The sequence below is a fragment of the Balearica regulorum genome, chromosome 11, assembly GCF_011004875.1.
Source record: "Balearica regulorum gibbericeps isolate bBalReg1 chromosome 11, bBalReg1.pri, whole genome shotgun sequence".
Lineage (NCBI taxonomy): Eukaryota > Metazoa > Chordata > Aves > Gruiformes > Gruidae > Balearica > Balearica regulorum.
Window position 1 is genome coordinate 1912962 of NC_046194.1, and position 23362 is coordinate 1936323.

Genomic DNA, 23362 nt, shown 5'->3' on the forward strand with positions numbered 1-23362 from the left:
CTTTTCAAACTGCTTTGAATGAACCACACTCAGCAACCGTGACAGTGGTAAACTCTTTAAACAGGGACCTTGTAATGTAACCGTGCTATTTAAAGATGTGTCAGCATTAGGATAAATATAGCATCCACTAGTAATGGTCCAAGAACTCACATGGTCGCTTCAAACTCACATGAGAATATCTATCGCAAGCTCCAGCAGCGAGAGCTCCCAAAGCAAAACCTCCCCGTGCCGCTGCAGAAAACGGCACTGCAATGGCTGGAGCTTGGTCTGAAACCCGTGCCGAGGAAACTCTTCACACCGCTCCGGTCCCACTGCCCTGCACGCTGCCTCGCAGAGGAGACATGACGCGGAGACCCAGGCCATGTGTGGTCCTTAAAGTTTTGGAGGAGATGGGGTGACAACCTCGAGGACATGGACAAATTCCAGGCTTTTTAATTGCTTTCTGTCTCCCTGAATTCCTGCTGCGCTTCCCTTTGGGCATGCTGGTTTCTGCTTCCTGTCCTGAATCACAGCCCGGTGCTGCTGGAGCCCAGTCCCTCCAGGCATGGAGCTGAAGATGCTGGCTTGGTTGAAAACTTACTGTTTTCCAGTCCTGCGAGGAAACTGCACCTGCAGGTCCTGCAGAATTGCTGCCTCTCCCCAGCGCTGGGGTCTGCCTTGCAGCTCTGCTCCTTGCAGCCCGGCTCACCGCTGCACAGCGAAAGCAACTTCACCGCAAGCAGGGAAATCGCACACACCAAGCCTACAGAAAAAGGAGGAACATCACGCCTTTTATCTGCCCCAAGAACGTGGTCTGCAATGAAATGGGTAGGGCGATGTGCGGGCAGAGCTGCACAGCCAAATCCCCGAACAGGCAGAGCTGCGCCGACAGGCCAGAGCTCAAAAAGGGCGATTTGGAGGAGAGGAGAGGAGAGGAGAGGAGAGGAGAGGAGAGGAGAGGAGAGGAGAGGAGAGGAGAGGAGAGGAGAGGAGAGGAAGAGGAGAGGAAGAGGAGAGAGGAGAGGAAGAGGAGAGAGGAGAGGAAGAGGAGAGGAGAGGAGAGGAAGAGGAGAGAGGAGAGGAGGAGAGGAGAGGTCCCCCTGCCAAGGGAGCAGGGACAGCCCGCGGTGGTGGCCTTGACATGCCGTCCTGCTCTGAACTCAGGCTGCAGCCAAACCGGGTACCGCGGCCTCTTGTCGCCCACTGACAACTCTGCTCCCTGACGTTCCCAGCCCTCCCCGGGACAGGCAGCGCAGAGGCAGGCCCAGGGGTGAAGAGGGCTGGAACTGGGCCATTTGGAAGCTTTTTGGATGCATGAGGTTAATAAAAGCCTTTTCCAACACATACAGACTAGCTCCAGCAAAGCCTTAGCAAACCCGCCAGCCGCGGCTGTGTCACTGCCTAGCTAAAATCAATGAAAATCTTCCCAGCTTTCGTTTTGCTGAACATCACGTCTGTGGCTCTGACAAAGGCAGCGATGGGGACAGGGTGGATGAAATGACCCTCGAGCCCACAGCTCGCACCCGAGGGTGGCGGGTGCCGGCACAGCTCGGACAGCAGCTGCGCAGGTGCTATTATAAGCAAAAAAGCATCCCATCTTCCCCCGTTTCACAGCCAGTTTGCCTTGGAGGAGTCCATGATGATTACTAATTAGTAAAATCACATCGCAAGAAACAAGAGATGACTTAGCAAACAGCAGGAAAGACTTTTTAATCAGAGTATGTAAAATTATACGGGTTGGTTTGGTCTACTTGCTTCAGTCAATAACGCTCACCGTTAAACGTTAAGTAAAATCCTTCCTTTAAGTAAATGTTCTTCCACAGAATAAGGACGGTGACAGTGGGAAGACATGAACCCAGGAGTAAAGCCTGTATTTTGCTCCAAGTCGCAGGCAACACATTTGTCCTTCCCTGTTCACGTAGTGATGATAAAATAGGAAGTCCATGACTTATGAGCGAGGGGCTCACGTTTCACGGAGAGCTGTCCTCCAGGGCAGGGCTCTGCGGGAGCTGAGCTGGCACCGTGGGCCACCGGGGAGGGATCAGCCATGGGGAGTTTTACAAGATCTCCGCATCAGTGCAAACTGTCAGGGTGTCATTCAGATAAGAATGCTATTTGAATTTTGAATCTGAGATATTCCACATTAATAATGGCTTTTGGATAAAGGAAAAACAAAACTGCACATTCAAATCCAGACGCTCTTCAGCCTTCCCAAGTTTTACGTGTAACCCCTGTTGCTGTGGTACCACATAATGCCTAAAACCAGAGGGAAGGGATCGCCTGAACACGGTTAAATCTCGGAGGAGCAGCTGGTTTCACAAGGGCTCTCGAACTTTGGCAACTAAATCCCACGGCACTGAATGGCAAGAAAACTTTAGTCAAAATCCTGAGCATCTTATGGAAGGAGGGACGCAGTCTGGTGTGAGCCCTGTCCTGATCCAGACCCAGCGCGGCACCAGCTCTGCTGAGGGAACAAATTAGCTAACACGTAGCCCCAGTAACAAATACAGAGCACCAGCAGCCTGGCACAGTGTGCATTCAGTGAAGCAAGGGACTCGGTGCCCCGAGAGCAGACGGAAGAGCGTGCAAGATGGTCACGGGGATGGGAAGCAACGGGCAGGGGGTGAGGACATGGTGCCACAGGCAGGTGAGTAGGCTCACGCCAGGGAGGGAGGAGAGGCACGAGAGCAAAAACCTCTCCTAGGTTTGCAGAGTCGCACCAGGAACTGATGAAATCCAGAGAGCTCTGGGAGAGCCCACGGCAGGGATGGGCAGAGGACAGCAGTGGTGGGTGGTTTGAAGACTTGGCTTAGAAGGCCATCACGAGTCAAGAGAGAAAAGGTAAAAGAAAAAAAGTCGTGGCCCCGTTGGTGTTGCTTTCCTCTGAAGAAGCAATGCTTTTAAAAGTGTTTCTTCCCCCCGATAACAAAGGGAAACGTTATACAAGGATTTCCATTCTTATCTAGGGAGCTCCTAGACAGGGTGGCCTTTCCCCTCCCATGGCAGGCTGCCTCTCCAAGCTCCTCCTCCTTCAGGAGTAAAAACATTTTTAAAAACACAGCTTGTCTTCAGCATATCTTCTGTATTTATTTGTCTTGGTGCTCTTTTTTCAAGTTGATGGTACTGTAGAAACAGCCATCTCCTCTGAAAGGACCACTGGGTCTCAGCCACTGTGTGACTTGGGCACCGGGTCTTTCCATGTGATGAGCAGCTGAGAGCTGCAAATACATCTCAGAAAGTCATTACTATTGGAGCAAATTCTCCCCTTGTGCTGAAGTGCCCCATGGCAGCCTGTCTCAGACATTGAAATATTCATCACGACAGGCATGCCGAGGCACTGCTGTCGCTGTACCCTCAGACCCCGGAGCATGGCGGGGGCTAGGAGGTGACATCTGCGTTCTCTGTACCATAACCTGTTGGCAGCAGCCGAGCGGTGCCCAGGTGTCACAGCCGGAGCCTCTCCGCAGCTCTCCTTGGGCGCTCCAAGGAAGCGAACAGAGACCATCTGTTGTTATCTGCTAACAGCACCCCTCTGTATTTTAAATCATAGTGCTGGTGATACCGTTTCCAAGGTGGCTCACGCCGAGATGCGCGCCCTGAGCTCCCCACGTCTGAGGGAGAGTTCCAAACTCTGTCATTTGGCCTCATCTGTATTTCTGAACCTCGCAAGCTGCACAGCTTGTCCTGTACCAGTGACGGGCTGTTAAGCTAAGCCTTGACCAATACACCACTGAGATACGTAATCAGATATTTGCAGTTGCCTCCTTGCTGGTAGAAGCTCTCTCTGAGGAGTGTGAGCAGCATTTGGCCCATTAATAACTCCTTTCCAGGTGACTCCAGGAAAAACTGGTTGAATTTACTCTCCAGAGGACACCCGGTAACAGGCAGCGTGCAGTATGCCTTCCGTCAGCCACGTTTCCTCAGCGTTAGCCTGGGCATGAATTTTGGGTTGTGAACTAGAAGCTTTGGGATTAATTCCTATCTTCAGGGTGGACTCGCGGTGGATGCCAAGTGTCTGCTAGAGGCTATCGTGGTGCTGGAGAAAGGGAGAGTCGGTAGGAAGAAGGTCGGGTCCTGGTGCACCAGGAGGGGTTTGTGAGAGCTCCCGATGGGCACTTCGGAGGCGTTTTGGGGCCATCTGCAAGGAAATGTTTCATTGCAGGCTTCCAAGGAGACACACGAGCTCTCAGACGGGAGCTGGCTCCTGTCCCTCTGTATGTGAGGATGGAGAAGGGATCTTCTCTCACGTCACGGAAACCTTGATATGCTCAACTCACACTAAATTACTGCAAGTTGCCTTTCGTTTAAAATAAAAGGAAATTGGGCAATGCCTGTATTTGCATACCTGATGTTTATTTTGTGTTGCTTTAGCACAGATGCAAATAGCAGTTCACAGACTTATGGAGTGAAATGTAACGGTCCAGGGTGAAGTGGAGAGCAACAAGAAATGCTGGAGAGAGCCTGGGATAGGCAATTCCTGCACTAGGTCAAACAGTCAAATGTTAAAGAAATACCTGTTTCCTATCGTTTCTGGGTTAGGTGGGCTGCAAGCAGGGGAGGATGTCAGAATTGCAGAGCACAGCAGAGAGAAAATTTCTGTATTCTCTGTAAGCTGACGTAAAATAGAGACTTGAGCAGCCTAATTCCTGCACATTAAGCTCATTTGCAGAAAAAAACCACCGCCATTACCCACCCTCCGCAAATGCCAAAATAATGTCCTGAGACAGAAGAGGACGAAAGAATGTAAAGGATAATAACTCTTACAAGTTTAAACCTAACAAACCGCCCCCCTGCCCGTGAGGAGGGGGGTCCCAAGGTACAGACTTTCCCCCAGTCGCTGGCTGGACGCTGCTGCCTTCCCACATTTGCTCACCAGCTTTACTGCAGACACTAGCGAACCAAGGCAGCAAGTTGCAGCTGGAAATAGTGTCTATTTCCAAAATGAAACGCAGGCTCCATTTTATTTTTACATCTGTGTATTGGCAACACACTTAGGCCTTGATCTCTGTATCAGAATCTTTCCTCTTTACTGCTCTTCTACACATAACATCCTGCTTTCTTTAGGACCACGGGCATTTTTCTGGAGTCTCTGGTAGAAGAAACTTTAAGAAAGTCTTTTTTTGGTAGAAAAAAGCTTCAGAAAAAAACGCATAACCCTAAGACATTAAATATGTACTTTCTTTTCCTCGGAAACCACTTTTCAATCAGAAAACCAAACAAGTTAGTACCAAAATAGCCTCCATGAGCCACAAAAAAATTATCAAAACTATCAGACAAGGGCATTATCAACACAGTTGGTAGCATATTCCCCGGAACATCCATTGTGGAGAACCCTTCAGAGCACCAACAATCAAAACCAGAACAGACAGCCCTGAACGACGCTTTGTAAAAAGCTTAATTGCAATCAGATTGACGCGATGCCAAAGTACTATCTACAATGGGCTGGTAGGGAGCAGGAGTTAAGTGGTGGTGCAACACGAATAATACCGCTTTGATTTGCATAACACTGTCCGCCTGTAAGTTTGTGCAACAGAAAAGCACATGGCTTGGCAAGATTAGCTCCGTTAATACTCCGTTAACACGGTTCCTAGGAGAGAAGTACAGCCTGATGGTTTGGACCACAGCGTGCAGCATGGCCCTGCACACTGGCACACACCTCACGGCAGAGCCGGGCATCAGCCGCGCTCTAAACAGTCTTCTCTTGGGTTGAGAGACTCAAAAGGGTCATCCACTGAGAAGCCGGGGGAAACTGCAGGCTACACCACCTCCTGGGTACTGCAGTGGCTTGGATGCTAATGAAAATTGGAAATATTTAGTTTTTTTCCGTTCTAGCATTTTTTTCATCGATAAATTTTCTGATATTAGCTATGCTGTCATATGTTGTGACGCTGCAAGAGGCTCTCTAGACAGTGAAGCTACAGAACATGGTGAATTTTACTAATTTAGCTCTGTTTCTGTTCCCCATCGGTGATACAGCCGTGGAGGCTGGCGCAGTGCCGAAGGTGCGGGGAGCCCGATGGGGCTCTGAATCATCCGGCATCACTCTGCCGTCTGTGGCACAGCCAAAATCCTGCAAGCCCCCAAAAGTCCCTGCACGTAAAGTGGGGACCAGAAGACGCTGGTGGGGAGATGACTCTCCCAAGCGGTTCTAAGGGAAGCAGCTGCCCTCTAGAGGGAGCGGGGCCTGGGTTAATTGAGATTTCTTATGAAAATGCAGAAAACGGGCTTCCTCCTAGGGACGGGGATAGCCCAGGCAACCGCTTCGCGTTGTTGGGAAACGCAGGGCTGTGACGGGCAGCGCGTCCCCTCTCCCCTTTCTCTACTGCCCGCCTCGCAGCGAGAGGGCCTGCACAGCCAGCTCACAGCCTCCTCGTTAGCAAGAACTCTTCTAAATCTGGGAATCAAAAAATGCATCTTAAAGATGTTATTAATAATAGCAACGCTCTGTTCACTAGGTATTGTGAATTGTGTCTGACTGTACTGAAGGATTTCTTTCCAGTGTATGTACGCTATGGTTTTGTCTAGTTTTCCATTATTCAGCCCATGCGGGCTTTTACCACTTCCCTCGGGAGTCTCCACCGAAGGCTAATAGTCCGCATTGTTAGAAAACGTTTCCTGATATTCAGCTGCTTCTTCCTTCTATTCATGCACAGCAGAATTGCAAGCTCTTGCCCGGTTGCGCCTTCAATTGTTTTAGGTGCTCCAGGGCTCCTTTCAAACTCTGCTTTTTTGCCATCGGAACACAGATTATATTCACCGGCTTCTCGCGTCCTTTGGGTTTGTTTTGTCGAAACTTAATATCCCTCTGCTGCGGAGCTCCGGGATGCTGTCCCTGCTGCTGTGTGGGGAAGCCAGCCAGCGCTGGCCTGCATCGTCCGTTGTTCCCTGCTTGCTTCGTTAACGGTGCTGCAATGGCTTTTCCTGGCGTCGCAGCTCTTCATCCTTCCCAATTCATTTGGTGAAACTCAGGTTTCCTCCAGTAAAACGCCAGCGCTCGCCGATGCCGTGTTACGGTCTGACTGCGGCCGCTCCCCAGCCTCAGCCCAGGGAAGCTGTGCTGTATGAAAGAGGGGTACGGGTCCTCCTGCTGACACCGACAGCCGCCGCAGGCCCAGTCACACCAGTCAAACAGTGCTAGCCCTGCTAAAAAAAAAACCAGGCTACATCATGCCTGGAGTAGGAGCCATTGGTTGGCTATCACTGGAATTCAATTAGAGAGTAAACCAACTCTATTTCACCCGCTCTTCGTTGAAATCTGCTCCGCTGCCTGCAACGGGAAGAGCAAGGCAGGCGCCTCAGCTTCCCCTTGGACACGTTCAAACATCCTCCACCGCGACGGGCGCAACGTCGCTCCGTTCTGAAATCGGGCTCCTCCTCAGCCGGTGCTGGCGGCGGCTCACGCAGGCAGCCCGGCAGCTTTGCTGGAAAACACCTGCTCCGCTTTCCAGGGGATAAGATTTCGGCATAACTGGTGCCTCTTGTCAAAACAGTGGTGTACGTTACCGCGTGTTTATTAAAGCGGGGACTCTGAAGCACGCAGAACTGAAAAGCAGTTCCTTTGAACTGGGTAAAAAGAATCAACGAACCCAAATCCCACACCAAATTAGGAGAGAGCAAGTTTCTGAACTCATTCCGGAGGAGAGAATAATCAGGTAGTTCTTGCCCGAAGTAACTCCTGGATGCAGTTTCTGAAGGGAGACATCATGGGCTAGATTTGGTCATGAAAACTTGGAAATTGCTCCACGGTATGGGGAAAATTACTAATGACCAGGGAGTCTGCACAATGAATCCCTTTTTCATTGACAAGAAAAATTAAAGACTGAAATGACTGAGACACACTTGGAAGAGCCTGACTAAATTACTGCAAAACATGGAAAGCAAAGGGAGAGGCGTGCCTGGAGGCACGGAGAGGACACTGTCCAAAAGACTGACATTCTCGTAGCTTATTGATGATGCTACACAGCAAAGAAAAGCAAAGGTTTAGGAAAAACCGCATGGTTTGGAGGGATATTCAGGTTCAGGCACTTGGTGCCACCAGAGGTTTCCATTTGCCTGACCTAGCAAACAGCACAAACTTTTGGGTTGTTTTTTACACAATGAAATACATTTCATCTAACGCCTTTGCTTGGAGTTCAGTGCACTTAATAGAGGCAGACCCTCAGGACTCAGGAGAATGCAAACAGTTGCTATCGGATGGGTCTGAAAACCAGAGCAGCAAACCACAGGTTAGTCAGTTAATCCAGTCCTTACCCCGACGGACCGTGTTCGTGTCTGAGCAGACTGTGCTCACAACAAAGCTCTCACACCCAGAGCCGCCGGGAATTTCTGGACACCCGGTCACCCCGCTGGCACGAGCAGCGCCTTCCCCTGCCCCCAAAAAGCTTCGATTTGATTAAACATTTGGAGAAGAAATATGCTGTCATTTGTTAGCAAAAAGTCCTGTTGGACTGGAAAGTCATGGAACTTTAAGTGCTGGATGATTAACAAACCAGAATTTCCAAATGGAGCCTTCTTAAAATTGCAAGGATACCGATTCAAACAGGCACTTGCTTTTTTTTTTGTTTCCCCCCCCTTTGGTCATCTCTCTGCAGCATGTAAAATGATTTAGAAAAGGTCCTTCTAAATGCATATTTAAAGAAAACCAAACAGGATGAGGCTTCACATTTCCATTTGATCCCAAAGTGATCTTTTAAGGTTTTGTTATAAAACTCTTCAAAAAGGATTTCAAATGGAAGCACTGACAAACCATTAAGCATTAGTAAACACTGCAGCATTAGTGAGCTCCTGAAGGGTTCTGCTACATCTGCTCAGGAATTTTCTTCAAAAGCTTTTCCAGCACAGACTGTGCTTTCTGTAAAGGGACATTCCCCCCCCGCCCCCCAAGAAAAATGTCGGTATTACTGATTTTTTTCCTTCAGCTTTCCTGGGGAACATCAAAATGAAATCCTCCTTTCTAACAGAAGTGAACCTGTTGGTTTCATCATCCAAATGTTTCCTTTGGGGTCACCCAAACATTAACCTTATTCCACCGGAGCTGCTGTACATGGGAGCTGTAGTCCCACGGCTGGTGCTTTAAAAGCGCGAGACCTTAGGAAGCTGCGTGCCTCATAGGACGAGCAAATGATACAAGACATCTTAAGGACGGATTGCAGACAGCCAAAATTCCTAAATACAACCGAATTTATGGCAACGTGGGGTTACCCACTTCCCCAAGCAGGGTCCCTCGACCACTCTGGTGCCATGAAGCCGCTCCTGGACGGTCCGCTCTGAGCGCTGCAGCTTGTCCGCAGACTCCTCTGCACGGGAGGGAGCGCTCAGGGGGCCGCAGAGCATCGGATATGCGCTGCACTACCAGGAGGAACTCAAGCCATGCAATATTTAGCTACCGAATGGTAAATTAAGTCTGCTGTGGTAGGAAAGCAAAGGAAGGAAATAAGCCTTGGCAACAAATAGAGGAGGAAAGGGGAAAGCGACTGTCTATCGTATATAGTCTAGTGGCTTTTAAAATGCAATTTTGATTGGGTTTCTGCTCTTTGGCTCCTTTTGAGTGCTCCTAAGTGCCCTGAAGTAGGAATCTTGGCACAATGAAACATCAATTGACTGAAAATAGTCAGTATGTTCGACAGCAGAAGAATTAAGCAATCCAGAAATGCAATATGCTAGTCCTCTGGGCAAATTTTTTCTTAAAATTCAGATATTCCCGCCTGGCTGAAATCAACGGGAATTTCCTATGGCAGCCCAAAAGCCACCAGGCCACTGACACAACAGAAGTATCACATCGGTAGGGTTTCTGTGCACAAGCAGAAAATCTGAGTACTGTAAACAGGGGGTAAAACTTTTGCTTCAACATGTTATGCCTTCTCAGCAGCCATGGTTTCCAATAAGATAACAGTCCGGTTTCCCTTGTTTTCCAAAATAACTAGAGATTATTGATGTACTGCCAATGTTTTAACAAGGGGAGCTCACCAAATCCCACCCTGTCCCAAGTCTAAGATGAACACCATGGGATCAGGGTGGGGACAGCAAATGAGTTGTGCGGCGAGGAGAGATGAAGAGCCGAGGAGTCTCTTCATTGTTTTTCCATTTTAAAGAAAACACTTGCCTGTAACTGTAACCAAGAAGAGAGGCAGCCACCTCCTTTTTTTTTCGTGTTTGGCAAATAAACCTATGTTAAGGGTACTTTGTTGGAAATGTTTATACTTTATTTATTTTAAAAAAATATACAGAGTACATTGATAGCACAGCGTTTGGCCTGTTTAAACTGGCGTGGAGAAGGTAAAGGCCTGTGCGTATCGCTTTGTGAAATGTGCCGCGGAGGGGAGCAGGAATATATTGCTCTGGGGACATTTTCTTTCTCGTTAATACCAAAACCTTCCTGTGGCCCATAAGGGAAAAATTTGGGATTTTTTTTTTTTTTTTAAATAATCTCTCAGGGCTGGAGAGTAGCATCATGGGTCAACCTAGAGATTCTACTTTTCCAGCTTCTAGTTTTGGCTATAGCCAGCAGAAAAAGATGCTCCTTTTCAAAGAGAAAACCCAAAGTAACAGGTGACCGAATAACCTGCTCGCTAGAGATGCTTTTGAATTCAATGGCAATCGTGGATGGATGTGAAGTTGGAACCGCGACGATGGTTTAGAAGGACGGACTCCCTAAAGGGCAAAAATACCATCCCTGGTCTCCTGTTAGGTTAGAGGTAATGTTTTAAGGAGGAGTTTCGGAGAGCCCTTGAAGTTCACAACAGCTGAAGACTTTTGTTAGGAGCGTTTAATGAAACCAGTAACTCTAGAGAGAAAGCAAACATCCCAGATAGGTACAGCTGCCTGGTTAAATTCCAAAAGCACCAAAGTGACACAGTTGCCACATTCTGACTAAATACTGTAAGCAGCACAGAAGTTTTGTTTTAAGATTTATGCTGTATTTAATCTTCAAGGAGTAATAAGCCTCCTCTCTAACGGGGTTGCCCAGCGACTGGTAGTTTTGAAGCCTGACACACAAAATGTTAATCTGAAGAGAGTTTCAGTGTGCTTATTTTAATCTGTGTCAGCACACCCCGCTTCAAACCATCTAAACCACGCTTCTTTCCCTAAAAAGGGCGATTTCAAATGCAGACATGTTGTTTAATTGGTCCCCACTGAGAGCACTCACACTCGCATACGAATGGCCCCCGGGGTGTGAGAAGCAGCCGCATTATCGCCGAGGGACGGGGATTTCCATGCAGCCAGCCCGAAAATGCCCGCTAGCCATGAAGGGCCAAAGCTGATTCTGAGTTTACCGGTGGGTTTTGCATCTCGAGCCTTCTCCCAGCCCACATATTCACCCCCACATTTGTACACGAGCGAGGTGATGGCCGGTAGCTTTGGCCATCCCTTCACAATTTACCCGGATCGTCTGTCATCTTTACCAGCTAAAAAAAGGCAAAACGGACCTTTGACCATTGGGGGCAGGAAACATCTGCACCTTCACCGTTTTCAGTCCAAATCCACGCTCGTGTTTTTATACGTTTCGTTAAACCGTGAGCCCTCAGAGGATGGGGTTTTGCAGACTGGAGTTGGGCTGTTATATGAGATATTCAGGAAGTTATTTGCATCGACTGGATAAAAGCCCGCGGCAGCTGGGCCGTGCTGCAGAAGCGAGTCAGAGACCGCTGCATCAGCCACCAGCCCAAGGAATAACATTAGTTCCAGCTTCACAATGAGTTGTTTACTGGCCTTGGCTGCCTGTGGGAACAGCCAAGAAGAGCGGAGGAAAAGGAGAGACAAACACAACGCGAGCGAGACACGTTAGGTGGGAGGCTGGGCTTTAAAAGCAGACTCAGGATTTCAAACCTATGGAACTGGAGAGGGATGAAAAAGAAATAAAAGGGCACCAGCTGCTCCACGGCATAAACAGGCTGATGTTAAAGGTAAGAGAGAAAAATAAAAAGCTTTTAGCTAGTGGCTGTGCTGGAAGGCAGATTCACTGAAAGGCGGCAGCAGCTCTCAGGGTGAGCTACACAGGGAAAAGCAGCCACGCTTCCCTGGAGTATTTTTAATTATGTCCCTGAACGTTTGAAAGCCTACAGGTTTTCCAGCAGGAACCCAGGGCTTTCAGAGCAAACGGCTGGGGGACAAGAGCCCAGGCTGTTTTAGTCAATTCCTTTGAGAAGATTTAAAAAACAACAACAAAAAAAAAAAAACAAAAAAAAAACAACCCAAAAACCACAACCCCCAACCTGAAAAACAACCCTTTTCTAAATCTGTTTAGAAAGCTATTTTATTTTTATGGCCAGCTTTGCTTTGCAGCTTCTTACCCAATGCTTTCCCGATTCCCAGCTCCCCCCGCTCCTCCTCGCTTTTTTAATTGGAAAGAAAAACAATTACAGCCATGCAAAGGAAAATCCGAGATTTAAACAGCTTTTCCCCGGCTCATTACCATCCCCGGCGCGCGGAGGCGCGGGCACGCTCTCGCAGTCTGTGTCCGCCAGCTAATTGCTCAGGAAATCCGCGTTACCCATTGTCGGGCTGTCCTTAAGCTGCTAATTCTGAACTGGGAGCTGCTGGGCGATGCTGGGGAAGGGAATACAGCCCTGCGAGAGGGACCCGGCAGAGACCCGGGCGCGGGGCGGGCCGGCACTAATAATACATCCCTGCCCAATGGAGAGCGTTTCCTAGCGAGACCCCCAAGAGTTCCCCCTGCCCACAGACCCTGCCCAGACATTGGGCCCATTCTTGTGTCCCGTTTCCCAAGACACGATGGCTGCAGCGTACAGCGGTTTTGTTTCCTCTCCGAACAAAGGAAGGCAGACAACTGCCAGTCGCTTTAGATTTTAAAGATGAACGGGTGAACTTTTAGAAACTCGAACACGCAGATCTTCCGCGTGGGACTAACTCGGCTTGCGTTCCATGCACACAAAAAGGATAAATGTGGGCTGTCAGGGAGGAACTGGGCTGAAATCTGCCGAGCGGCGGGCGTGATCGCAGCCCCGGCTGCTCTGCCGTGGTAAGTTTCTATTTCCTCACTTTTTAACTCAGCAGAAAAGCATGCAGATTTCATGTCAGCTCTGAAAAAAAAAAAAAAAAGGATTTTAGTGTTTTCTGAAATCTGACGGCTCAGAGAAATCTGTGGGATAAAACTGGCCGGGGATGGGCTCGAGTTGTACGTTTCAATGGAGATTAGCAATGTTTTTTCTGTACAGGCAGCTCTCATTCCTCTTACTTGAGCTTTGCTACGGTTGGGATGGGAGAGGCGAATGTTTCTGTTTAAAGTGAGAAAGACGATCTCCAAGTTTTTGGAAAGCGATTACTATGGGAGCTACTCCTCCAAACTGCTGCAGTGGAAATTGTTATAATTCACATCGTAATTCTCATCATGTCACTGCAGATGACAAGTTAAGGACTTTTCTGTTCCTGTTGTTTCTTTCAGATTTGCGAAAAATATCCCTTGGTTAGGGCTTTTTTTTTGTGTGTGTGTGTGTACTTGAAGTCAGTATCATAAAGACACTTTAATATAAGCTTAGGAAAGGTTTGTATATAAATGTGGCATAAACTTAGACTTTCAGCTTGCAATGATACATGCTTTCAGTTTCATGTAATGTGAGGTCTAGTGCCTACAAACTGTATTAAAAATTAGGAAATAAGTTATATTTTTTATACTGCAAAAGTTTAAAATTTCATTTATCACTTTGGCTTTCACTTATGGCTAAAATCTACTCCTTTTAAGCTCAGTGGCAAAATTCCATGAAACAAATTCAAATACAGCTTTAAGCAGATAGAAAAACTGGTGTCAGAAGTAAAAGGAATGATGAACAACATACTTAATCTAAAGATGCAGCTGTTTGGAAGAAATAGGATTTAATACAGTATAAGCCCACTGCAGAAGAATTTGCAAGAAAAGTTTGGGGTTTTTAATGATACTGCTTAATCTTGGTTTGAGATGAGACAATTGGATGTGTTTATATCACTCCCCTACATGAACAGAACAGTAAAACCCAGAGGATGGGAAGTGCAAAGTTCACAGATCGGTGATAAGGATATTCCCCCCCTCATAGCACATTTCCATCTTCTTTCCCTTACTAGCTTTCTGAAATCCAAAATAAAACAGGCAGGAAACTAACCTTGGGACTTTAGGGGGTTCAAAGCCTCTGCATTTTAAAAGAAAATCCTGAAAACCATGGGAGGGAGGGAGGGGGAGGCTGAGCATACATTTCACTTTAATCCTGTGAGACTAAAAATGAGACTACTCCTCAGCTGGGGTTATGTCAGTTGATAAAAATCAGCATCTTTCAAATTCTGCAGTTGGGAGCTCAGCTCCTACGCAGACAAACAGAACTAATGCCTGAACACAACTACCCATTCACTTTCATTCAGAGTATTGTAATGAGGAAGGGAAAAAAAATAACGAAAACCTGCGCCTCCCGGGTTTCTGAGAAGCGGCAATCGAAACATTCACGGTGCCCGAGCGCTGCAGGTTGTGCCAGGGAGAGGATGCACTCCCAGCTGTAAGATGGTTGCTCTAGTTCAGCCTGTGACCTCATGGCTGGAGCACAAGAGCAGGAATTAAGGCGATTTTACCCAACCCTCGGGCCAGATCCCGGGGAAAGGGTGCACTGCAGGAGGGTATGTTACTCTGGAACAGAAGGTGAGAGAGGATTGCTCCTTGGGGAGAGCAGTACATGGCAAAACAATTTGGGACTTGGGTATCGTGGTACTGCCTCGGCACGTACGTGGCCCTTTGCAGCCATGCCTGTTTATGCCGCTGTTTGGGATGCATCTGTGCAGGTTGCGGCTAACTCTGGCTGAAGCGTATCTGAGCGTCAGGGCTGTGTTTACCGATGTCTGCGTGCTGCTGGCCAGGTGCACAGGGGTGACGTGGTGGTCCCAGCCTGGTGGCTCACACAGTGCCCCAGGATCACAAACTGGGGTGGGTGAGGATGGCTCCTGGAGCACACCTCCAGCCTCAATAGGTCTTTCCAGGTCAAGCATGCGTGCAGAGACTCACTCTGCCCCTTCACATGTTGCTCCTCCTCCGTAAATAAGGATCCGATTTAGTCTCAGGGCAGGGGAGCCACCACCTTTCACAAAAGGCAAATTCTCTCCTCGAAAAGAGGAGCTCTTTATTCACCAGAACAGACAGTGGCTCTGCAAGACTTCCTCTAATGTACCATCTTCTCAGCTCAGTCCCAGAAAAGGGGGTAAAGATCCACATCACTTTGGAGCCAAACTAGCCTGAGCTGACCTCAGCTGCAAGGAAAATTTTCTGTATTATTTGTAACAGTTTGGTTTTGTAGAAAAAAGAAAGTCTCTTTATCTTGGCAAGCGAAATTGAGGGACATTCATCAGTCCCTAAGCCCTGAGACAAAGATGCACGCTAGCAACAAGGCAGATTGCTTTCTCGGTATGTAACATGAGCTCGTGACATTTTGAGAACCTATTATGCCTGTAAATAGATAGCCACAATGGAAGCTCTTATTTTCATCTAATAATATTCCCAGTTTAATTTCTTGAACCTGCAGATAACGCACCATCTTCCGCCTCAGCATGCATTTGCTGTTGCACGGTAAATGCAAATTACCACATTTAGCAGTAAAAGCAGCATCCCTTATACAGCGCCAAAGTGTCATTCCCCTTCTCTCATCTCATTATTAGAAATCTGATTTCTAAGAAACTTCACTACAGAAACATCACTCACTGGCTGAGATCTGATACTTTTGCATTGCGAAGTCACTTATTTATTTTAACGCATTAGTGCAAATTTACCCTCTGTAGTTCTTACTGAGAAATAGCGTGGCCATGTGCTGTGCTTCCTCACGCATCCCTTCATTACACACCACTAAATATATTTCAAGAACTTAAGGTTTTTCTCCAGAGGGGAGTTGAGGGTGAGATGACGTGAAAACTCCAATCATGCCTCCCAATCAGCAAAAATTTCTTGCTGAGAAACGTGCACCGAGGAGAACAGGGAGCCCAGCAGCTCCGGGAGGGACTGCGCATCTCCGGCACTCAGAGACCAGAGCAAACGACTCTCGGGCTGACGATACCCACCCAGACCACGCTGCTGTCAGAAGAGAGTTCTCAAACCTTCCCCTTTCCCCCCCAGAATAAAGCAGTTTGAGAGAACAAAGCCCTATTTTATCAAATCCTTCCAGTAAATAAGCGCAGGGTACAGATACCCCAGGGTCCTGAGCACCGGAGTACAGATTGCCTTCTGTGCTCAGCACCCGCAAGGAAACCAGCCGCACCTCCCCGCACCCGGTTCAGCTCGCAAAAGCTGAAATAGGTGTCTGTGCTGTGGTGTTGGCGGCTGGATGGACGCTTGTTGGTGCTAATATATGCAAGGGGAGGGGGGGAAGAAAAAAGCCTATAATTTTTGGATAAACAGAGGTGAAAGTTCAGCTCTCCAGCTTCAGCAAAGGGACTGCAGAGGAACCAGCCCGCGGCGAGAGCGGTCAGTCCGGGCTCGGGTGAAAGGAAGGCTTCATGCGGCTGCAGGCGCCTCGCGAGGAGCCGAGTAAAGGCAACAAGGAGCCAAAAAGTCAAGCAATCACCGAGGAACCACTGGAAATTGTGTCAGAGAAAGCAAAGAAAGGAAGCTTTTTGGGCAGGACGCTGACTGGAAAGTGTTTTGGAACCGTAAGCAAATAAACCGAGTCCTGTTGTTGGATTCCCCAGTGGTTCAGGGAAACAGGACTCTCTTATTTTTATTTTTTTTTTTCTTAACCACGCTTTGTAAATAAACAGGGCTACATCAAAGACACAGCTACCTCCGTCACCAACTTCTACTTCTGAGTGAAAACAACCTGTAAATCTTCAAGTATTGGGTCAAACAGCGTAACTCTGCTTTTCTTCAGTTCATCAGTTTTTTCTTTGCATCTAAACCTTCTCTTACTGGGATTTCTATTGAATCTAGCAATGCTATTATAAAGGGATCTCCCCTTAATGAGAGACCTGATGGTCAAAAAACGCAGCATTCTTAGAGTCTTCCATCATCAGACTGAGGTTCCTTTGCCGGCAAAAAAAGTCCCTCTTACAAGAGTAAAATAATGCAAGCTTTGCTGAGAAGTTTGGGGTGAATTTCATCATTTCTGGACCAGGCTCTCCGAAGGCCGTAGTGGATGGGGAAGGCCAAAGCACGTCAAGGGTTAAAGTGGTGATGTAAATGGAGAGAGACATTCTCAGTGAAAACAAAGAGAGAGTCATGCCCTGAGGATCAGTGTCTGAATATGGGGTAAGTCAGTTCACTATTCTCTTCAGAAGGAAACATTTTAATTAGCTCAATACAAAACAGATACAGCACAGAGAAGTCACCATGAGCAGGAAATGCTTTGTAAGTCTCAGAGGACAGTTAGGAGACAACAGTGCTGAGCAATTAAAAAAAAAAAAAGGGGGGGGGAGAAAAAAGGAGAGCGCCTTTAGGATTAGGTCCGATAGGCTCAGGTTTCCACTGCCCCACTCCGTCTTGGAGAAAAATTAAATTGGGGTCTTGCCGCAATTCATTCACTGACTTCCAAGCAATGGAAAGTAGCTGTTGAACTTGGAGGGTCTGAGAGGTTCTGGAGAGCCAAAGCCACCCCAGGCAGGGATGAAAGGAGTGGCCGGCACGTTCCCAGCTAATCCCAGCGGGTCCCTGGGATCGCTCTTGGTGGCTGAGCAAAGGGAAATGCCCCGTGGGCTCCCACGTTTTGTTTTTCTTCTCTCAAAGAAGATTTGAAAAGCAGGCGGTGAAACCTGATGGACTGAAACCATCACGAGCAACTCATGATCTCACCTTCCCACCAGGTGCGGGAGACATCACGACACTCACGGCAAACACTGGGGCATGAAGGTACTGATGGTACTGAAGAGCCTTGCACAATAAGTGTCAAAGCCATGAATAAAAGCCTGCCTGCCTTTTATGCTAATCATCAGAAAACGTCCCCCTTGTGCCGGGCGTACCGGCTAGGCATTCACTCTGATAAAACACAGGGAAGAATGGCTCTTTGAAGCTACAGAAACCTTTGCTGGACTTCAAAGTCACACTTCTGTCTACTTCTTTCCTACTGTTCTCAAATACATCATTTGGGATTAGTAAATGAAAGAGATTAAAGCATTTCTACTTTCCGTCACTTCATATAGTCAATGGTGCTTTGTTTACAGGCAGCTGCTTCGTTTCCCACTGTCTAATCCCAGCCTTTCTCCTGCTCCTACCACACCAGGGAAGAACCCTAGGCCGAGGTTACCGTGCAACCGCAGGAAGCTCCGGGGAGGACGGAGAGCTCACAGCAACTCTGCAAACCGGTCACTTTAAAAGCCAAACTGGTGTCCCAAGGCATTTCCCATCCCCAGGCATTTCCCTGCTGCAGCAGCCGGGTCCGGCAACGCCCGCCGTCGCAGGTACAGCTTTCCCTAAGCCCACGCTGCTGGCACTGGGAAAACGGAGCCAGCGTGGCTGTGCAACACAGCTACCGCCTCGTCAGCCTCCAAAAGGGAAAAGCCAGCAACCAGATTCCCTCGAACTGGAGGTTTGCTCTTGTAACTGCTTTCGGCTGATGCTCTCAAAGTTCTTTGCAACCAAAAATAACTAGTGAAACTTTTATTGGAAAGAGAAAGTATGAGTAAGTGGAGCTCCCGTTGCAGGCACTGAGGTATTGCAAGAGCGGCAAAGCAGCGGGGAGCTCAGCGGTGTGACGGTTTTGTTGCGTTTTCCATCGCTGCTTTGCTTTCTTTGAATTCATGTTTCGTGGTTTTCAAGTGAACATTTGTAAGCCTTTAGAAACGATAGCTTGGGGGTGTTACGATTCCTCATTAGCACTGCCATAGAATTGTCAGAAATGTTTACTTTTTCAGGTGGAAAAAGTTTCTCGTTTATCTATTTAATCTGTATTCAAACAGTTGCAGTATACCTCACCTTACCTATAGGACGTAGTCTGCAAGAATCCGAGTCCTGTAGCCTTATACAGAATTATCATCCATGCAAAAATCTTCAAAAAACCCAAACAGCTCTTCCTCCATCTCCCCAACCAACAAAACCTTTTTTGAGCCTTCTGCATAATTAAAGCAGAATGAAGGAGGGAAATAAACACCAAGAATTGAAGAAATGATAGAGTTGGTGGTTGTTAAAGCTGTAACCCTGGGCTCAGCGGAGGAGGCGAGTTACACACCGTACGATCATTGTACCAACTGGGTGAGTAAGAGGGAAGTGAAAACCCTCTAATGAATGTAGTTCTTGTCAAGAGAAGGCATAAAGTGCGTGCTGTGCCCAAGGGAAATACTCATTTATTTCCAAGGTCAGGGTCTGAGACCATATCAAAACACAACAAGTGCTGCTATAACCTAGAGACGTTTCTGGACAAAGCCCAGAGAACCCCCCCAAAGCCAGGACCCCACCTCTTGATCTGTCAGGTTTTGGCTTCTGTACCCATCAAACCTTTGTGTCTCAAGATTTAGAGATAACCTAAGTACACATAGTGGTAATCCAGAAAGACATCCTTCAGATTTGAAAGGTTTTCAATGTTTGGTCTGTGTCAGACCTCACAAGAAAAGGCTTTGCAGTTATTTAGATGAACGCACAGAGGATGTCCTACATATTCAGACTGAAAAAGATTCATCTTACATCTCACATGAGAAAAAGAAAACGTAAAGAAGCAAAAACATCAGTCCCAAACTTCACACTGTTTTTTGTGACCTCAGTTTGATGGACTTGTGGAAAATGGGACACATGAAGCAGAAAGAATGGGCTCAATGGAATTACAGAATCCGATTGTGAAGCGTGCTTTTTACCTGCAGTAAGTTTTTGTACTAACAAATGCTTGATCTGAATTCAGCTGCAAGCTGGTTGTTTTGAAGATGTCTTGGGGTGCCAGGCGGAGGAAATTCAAGAATTGTAAACAGGATACTTGTGCACCGTAGGAAGCAATACGCAGAAGTTTTCCTTTCTTTTCCGTACAGGGAGGACAGGGGATATCTCTACAATACAAGGCAAACGGGAGCAAACCCTGTCAGCTACTCTGCTGCACCCTGCTTCATAACTCTGAGAATCACAGGGCTGCGTAAGAGAGAGCTGCAGAAGGTTTGCTTGTACCATCCCCGCTACGAGGGAGAATATGCTCAATATTACCACATTAAACTGGCTGTATATTCTGTTATGGCACCGCTTCTGACAACAGCTAGATACATCCTCCCCTTGGGTACTGCCCCCGCCCCGTTTCAGATACAGGATTTAAAGTTTTGGCCTGCCTGAAAAACAGAACGGTAAGGTGGTTTTCTTTATAGTCACTTAATTCAGCATTTTAAAATGTATTGCTAATTTTCTTTCCCCAGCAAGGCAACAGCAGTAGTGAACACGGTGTACACAACGAGCATCCTACTGCTTTAATCCTTAGTGAGAAGGAAGGAAAGTGACTCTTACATTCAGAAAACTAAAACTGTAGGCTCATGCTGCAAAATTTAAAGCACGTGGCTGAGTTTGAAAGCAACTTTTCAGCTTCTTTAAACACCTCGGTGTTAGATAGGAATATTTTAAAGGCCTGTATTTTAAAGACCGTAACTTAGCTAGACAATTGCTGGCAGGCAATCCCCGTAGATTCACACACCAGAAAAACTGGTATTTCACCGTGTGGCTGGCTGATGCAGAGCAGGGAAAGAAGAATCAAGTGATGGAGCATCTTTTCTCCTGTGTAACGAGTATCTAGGTCAGGCTGCTGGCAACGACCATGAGTGTCAGTACTAAAGGTGAGCATTTCAAAGCTGCCTTTCAAACCTGCTGCGTCAGGGCTGTGTTTTGAGGAACAGCCAAAATCCTGGACTGTGTGCACAGAGTGGAAAGCGGGGTTTCCATCGACCTCCCAGGCACACGGCTGTGTAAGGTTTCGAAGGACACCCAATCCCCCTCACACCTCCCCAGTCAGGACCCAGAGATGAAGCCTGGACCAGGACAGTCTGGTGCACCTGGTTTTTACGCCCCGCAGAAGAAAAAGATCTACTTATGGAGGTTACATTTCAGCATAAACAAAAATTGTTCCTGATGGAGATAACATGCACTCTCTTTCTTCACTGAAAGGGAGTTCCAAGCCAAGAATTTAATGCATTAGGCTGTGGGTTAAGCCAAGAGGCACAGCTATTCCTTTTGGAGCTCATGTGCGCTTTTGAATCTGACTAAGTTCTTGCTCAAAGGCGTTTCAACCTATAGGTGAGACCTTTGCTTATTTAGATTACCTCATACTGAAAGAAAGTGCACCTTTGAGATTTTACTACTATCCTTTTCATAAGTTGAAATTCTTGGTATCTTCTTTAGGTCATTTCACTATGAAGTTAATTTAGCCGTGAATTTAGTAGGAAAAATACTGAGATGAGTGCAAAAGCCCACAGGGGCGCAAGGAACGTTTTGTTCCCCTGCACAGCCCGTTCCCTGCTCTGTCCCTCTGTCCCCAAAGCGCTGTACAGTTTGCATAACGAAGCACCTGCTTACACATGATCTAAAGCCCCAACGCGGGCTTCGGTCTCCTCTGGCATTACCACACAACCAACAGCAATCGGATAAGGGCGTATCTACTTCTGGTTTCAACATTTGCTAATACAGGATATCATTGCAAACGCGTAACTCAAAACGCAACTAAAAAGAAGGAAGGATTTACTAAATTGGGTGAAGAGCGTGTACCAAAGCCACCTAGGAAAATCACAGGGAATTCCAGTAGTTCAAGGCATGCAGAGCAAGCACAGCCAGAACAGCAAACCAGCACAAAACGCCGGCCTGCAGAGAGCATGAACCCTCCCCGACAGGAGACCCCTAATAGTTCCAAGTTATCTTTTTGGATGTCAAAAAGTTCAAGTCATTTGAAAGTCATCTTTCTGAGCAGTGAGATCTGGGGATCCTCCCTTCCTGCTATTTTGCTTTACGTCCGACTAACCTCTCAGGTGCAAAGGCGAGGTGCTGCCTGCTCTCTGGGTCACGGCGCTGGTTTTTGCAGCTGTCCGGGCACTCCCAGGTGAGGGCAGAACTCACACCTTCCATCTGGCAAAGCCGAGGCTATTACATCTTGCTCAACACTTGACATTTTACCAGCTCGCTCCCTGACAGCCTGCATGCAAGAACAACTCTCAGCATGAGCTTTTCCAGTAGGAAAACATATGGAAAACATTTGATTTTCAAAAATCAGGTCAGCTTGTGTCCCAAATTTTCTTGATTTCGTGCTTTCTTCCCCAGTTTATTTGTTTACACATTGCCATTTCAACCTTTAACACAAGCTTGCTCAGTTGTATGTTTGCTGTTGAAACTATGTTGACAGAGATCACTTGCTGGAAAGGATCCTATTCTTCACAAGGGTTTCATCTCTCTAAATCACTCCATAGTTGTAGTTACTAAGATGTTTCTTAGATTACAAGAAGATTACAAACTTTGTTTCATATTTGGTTTGCTGTATTTTACAAGGCAAAGGTCTTTCCCTTAGTTATCCAACTTTGCTCCACGTTTCCAAGACGTACGGGCTGCCCTGCCCGTATTCCGACACACAAACCCTTCTCACTCTGATTTCCAACAAACGGCATGCTTGCTCCAACTCTACACTTCTCTAAAGCTTCCTGAATTGGGACAAGATCTTATGAGAGTGTAGTTTATGAGGTTTCCCAAATTTCAGGTTCTGAACCTTGACGAAGAGAAGACTTCAGTGAAGCTGTCAGTACAACTCAGAGAAGTCCTTTTTGCAAAGCATTTTACATTTGCAAAAATGTCCTCTTGAAAGTAATACCATTTTTGCTGGAATTCTTAAGGGGGGGGGGGGGGGGGGGGGGGTGAAGGCAACATTTTCCAAAAGTGGCAAGCTTAACTTTGGAAAGTATTTTTGAAAAAAACATTTCTGAAATACATCATTTCAGTTTTTCACTTTGAAAAACGTGTGTAAGGATGCTCCTACTTTCAAGTAGAAAAAAGGCAAAGCGGTACTTTGTTAGCATAGGTTTGGGGGCGGTGGTGGTTAATACTTTTGCATCAGAAAGGTTAAAAAAGCATAGAAATTTCATTTCTGCACAGTTAAAAAACAAACACTAAACCTTTCAGCTTCTTTCTCCTCTTGTTACAAGTTTAGGTGAACGTTTCAGACTGTTTGATTCTATACCTGGGCAGTATTGTGGGTCCATGATTTAATTTATTTCCAAACATCAATTCCATCTCAAATTTTAAAGAAAAACATTTCCAAGTGGAAAGTTGGAATTAGCGACCCCTCTCCTTCCAATAGGAGGACGAGGGAGCGATGGAGGAAGGAAAGGAAAAGCTGAGTACAGTAACTGCTGCGTTCAATTTTGAAAAATCCCAGTAATCGTACAAACTAATTGCCAACTAATTACTGGTCTTGGTTGCGCATCCGTTCATTTGGAAAAGAAAGAGTACGTGTTCTCTGTCACGTTAGTTGATAGCAGGTTGCAAGACTGATGGCTT

The 23362-nt window shown here is 47.0% G+C and overlaps 1 protein-coding gene and 1 long non-coding RNA gene across 8 annotated transcripts in view; one reads left to right on the forward strand and one right to left on the reverse strand.

Moving 5' to 3' along the window:
- The window catches only part of LOC142603311 (uncharacterized), a 144527-nt gene that overhangs the window by 55911 nt on the left and 65254 nt on the right, over positions 1-23362 (reverse strand). The window lies entirely within an intron of this gene.
- Positions 1-23362, forward strand: part of LPAR4 (lysophosphatidic acid receptor 4) — a 33648-nt gene that overhangs the window by 8588 nt on the left and 1698 nt on the right. The window contains exons 1-2 of one of the 5 annotated variants that reach the window (XM_075763020.1): positions 11932-12958; positions 18091-18231. The exons of 1 other annotated variant lie outside the window; for it this stretch is intronic. The gene's annotated coding sequence lies outside the window, so the exon portion shown is untranslated. Of the gene's footprint in view, positions 1-5955; positions 10153-11865; positions 11883-11931; positions 12959-18090; positions 18232-23362 lie in introns of those variants that run through there. 3 more of the 5 variants (XR_012837201.1, XM_075763023.1, XM_075763019.1) reach the window with 3 other exon arrangements.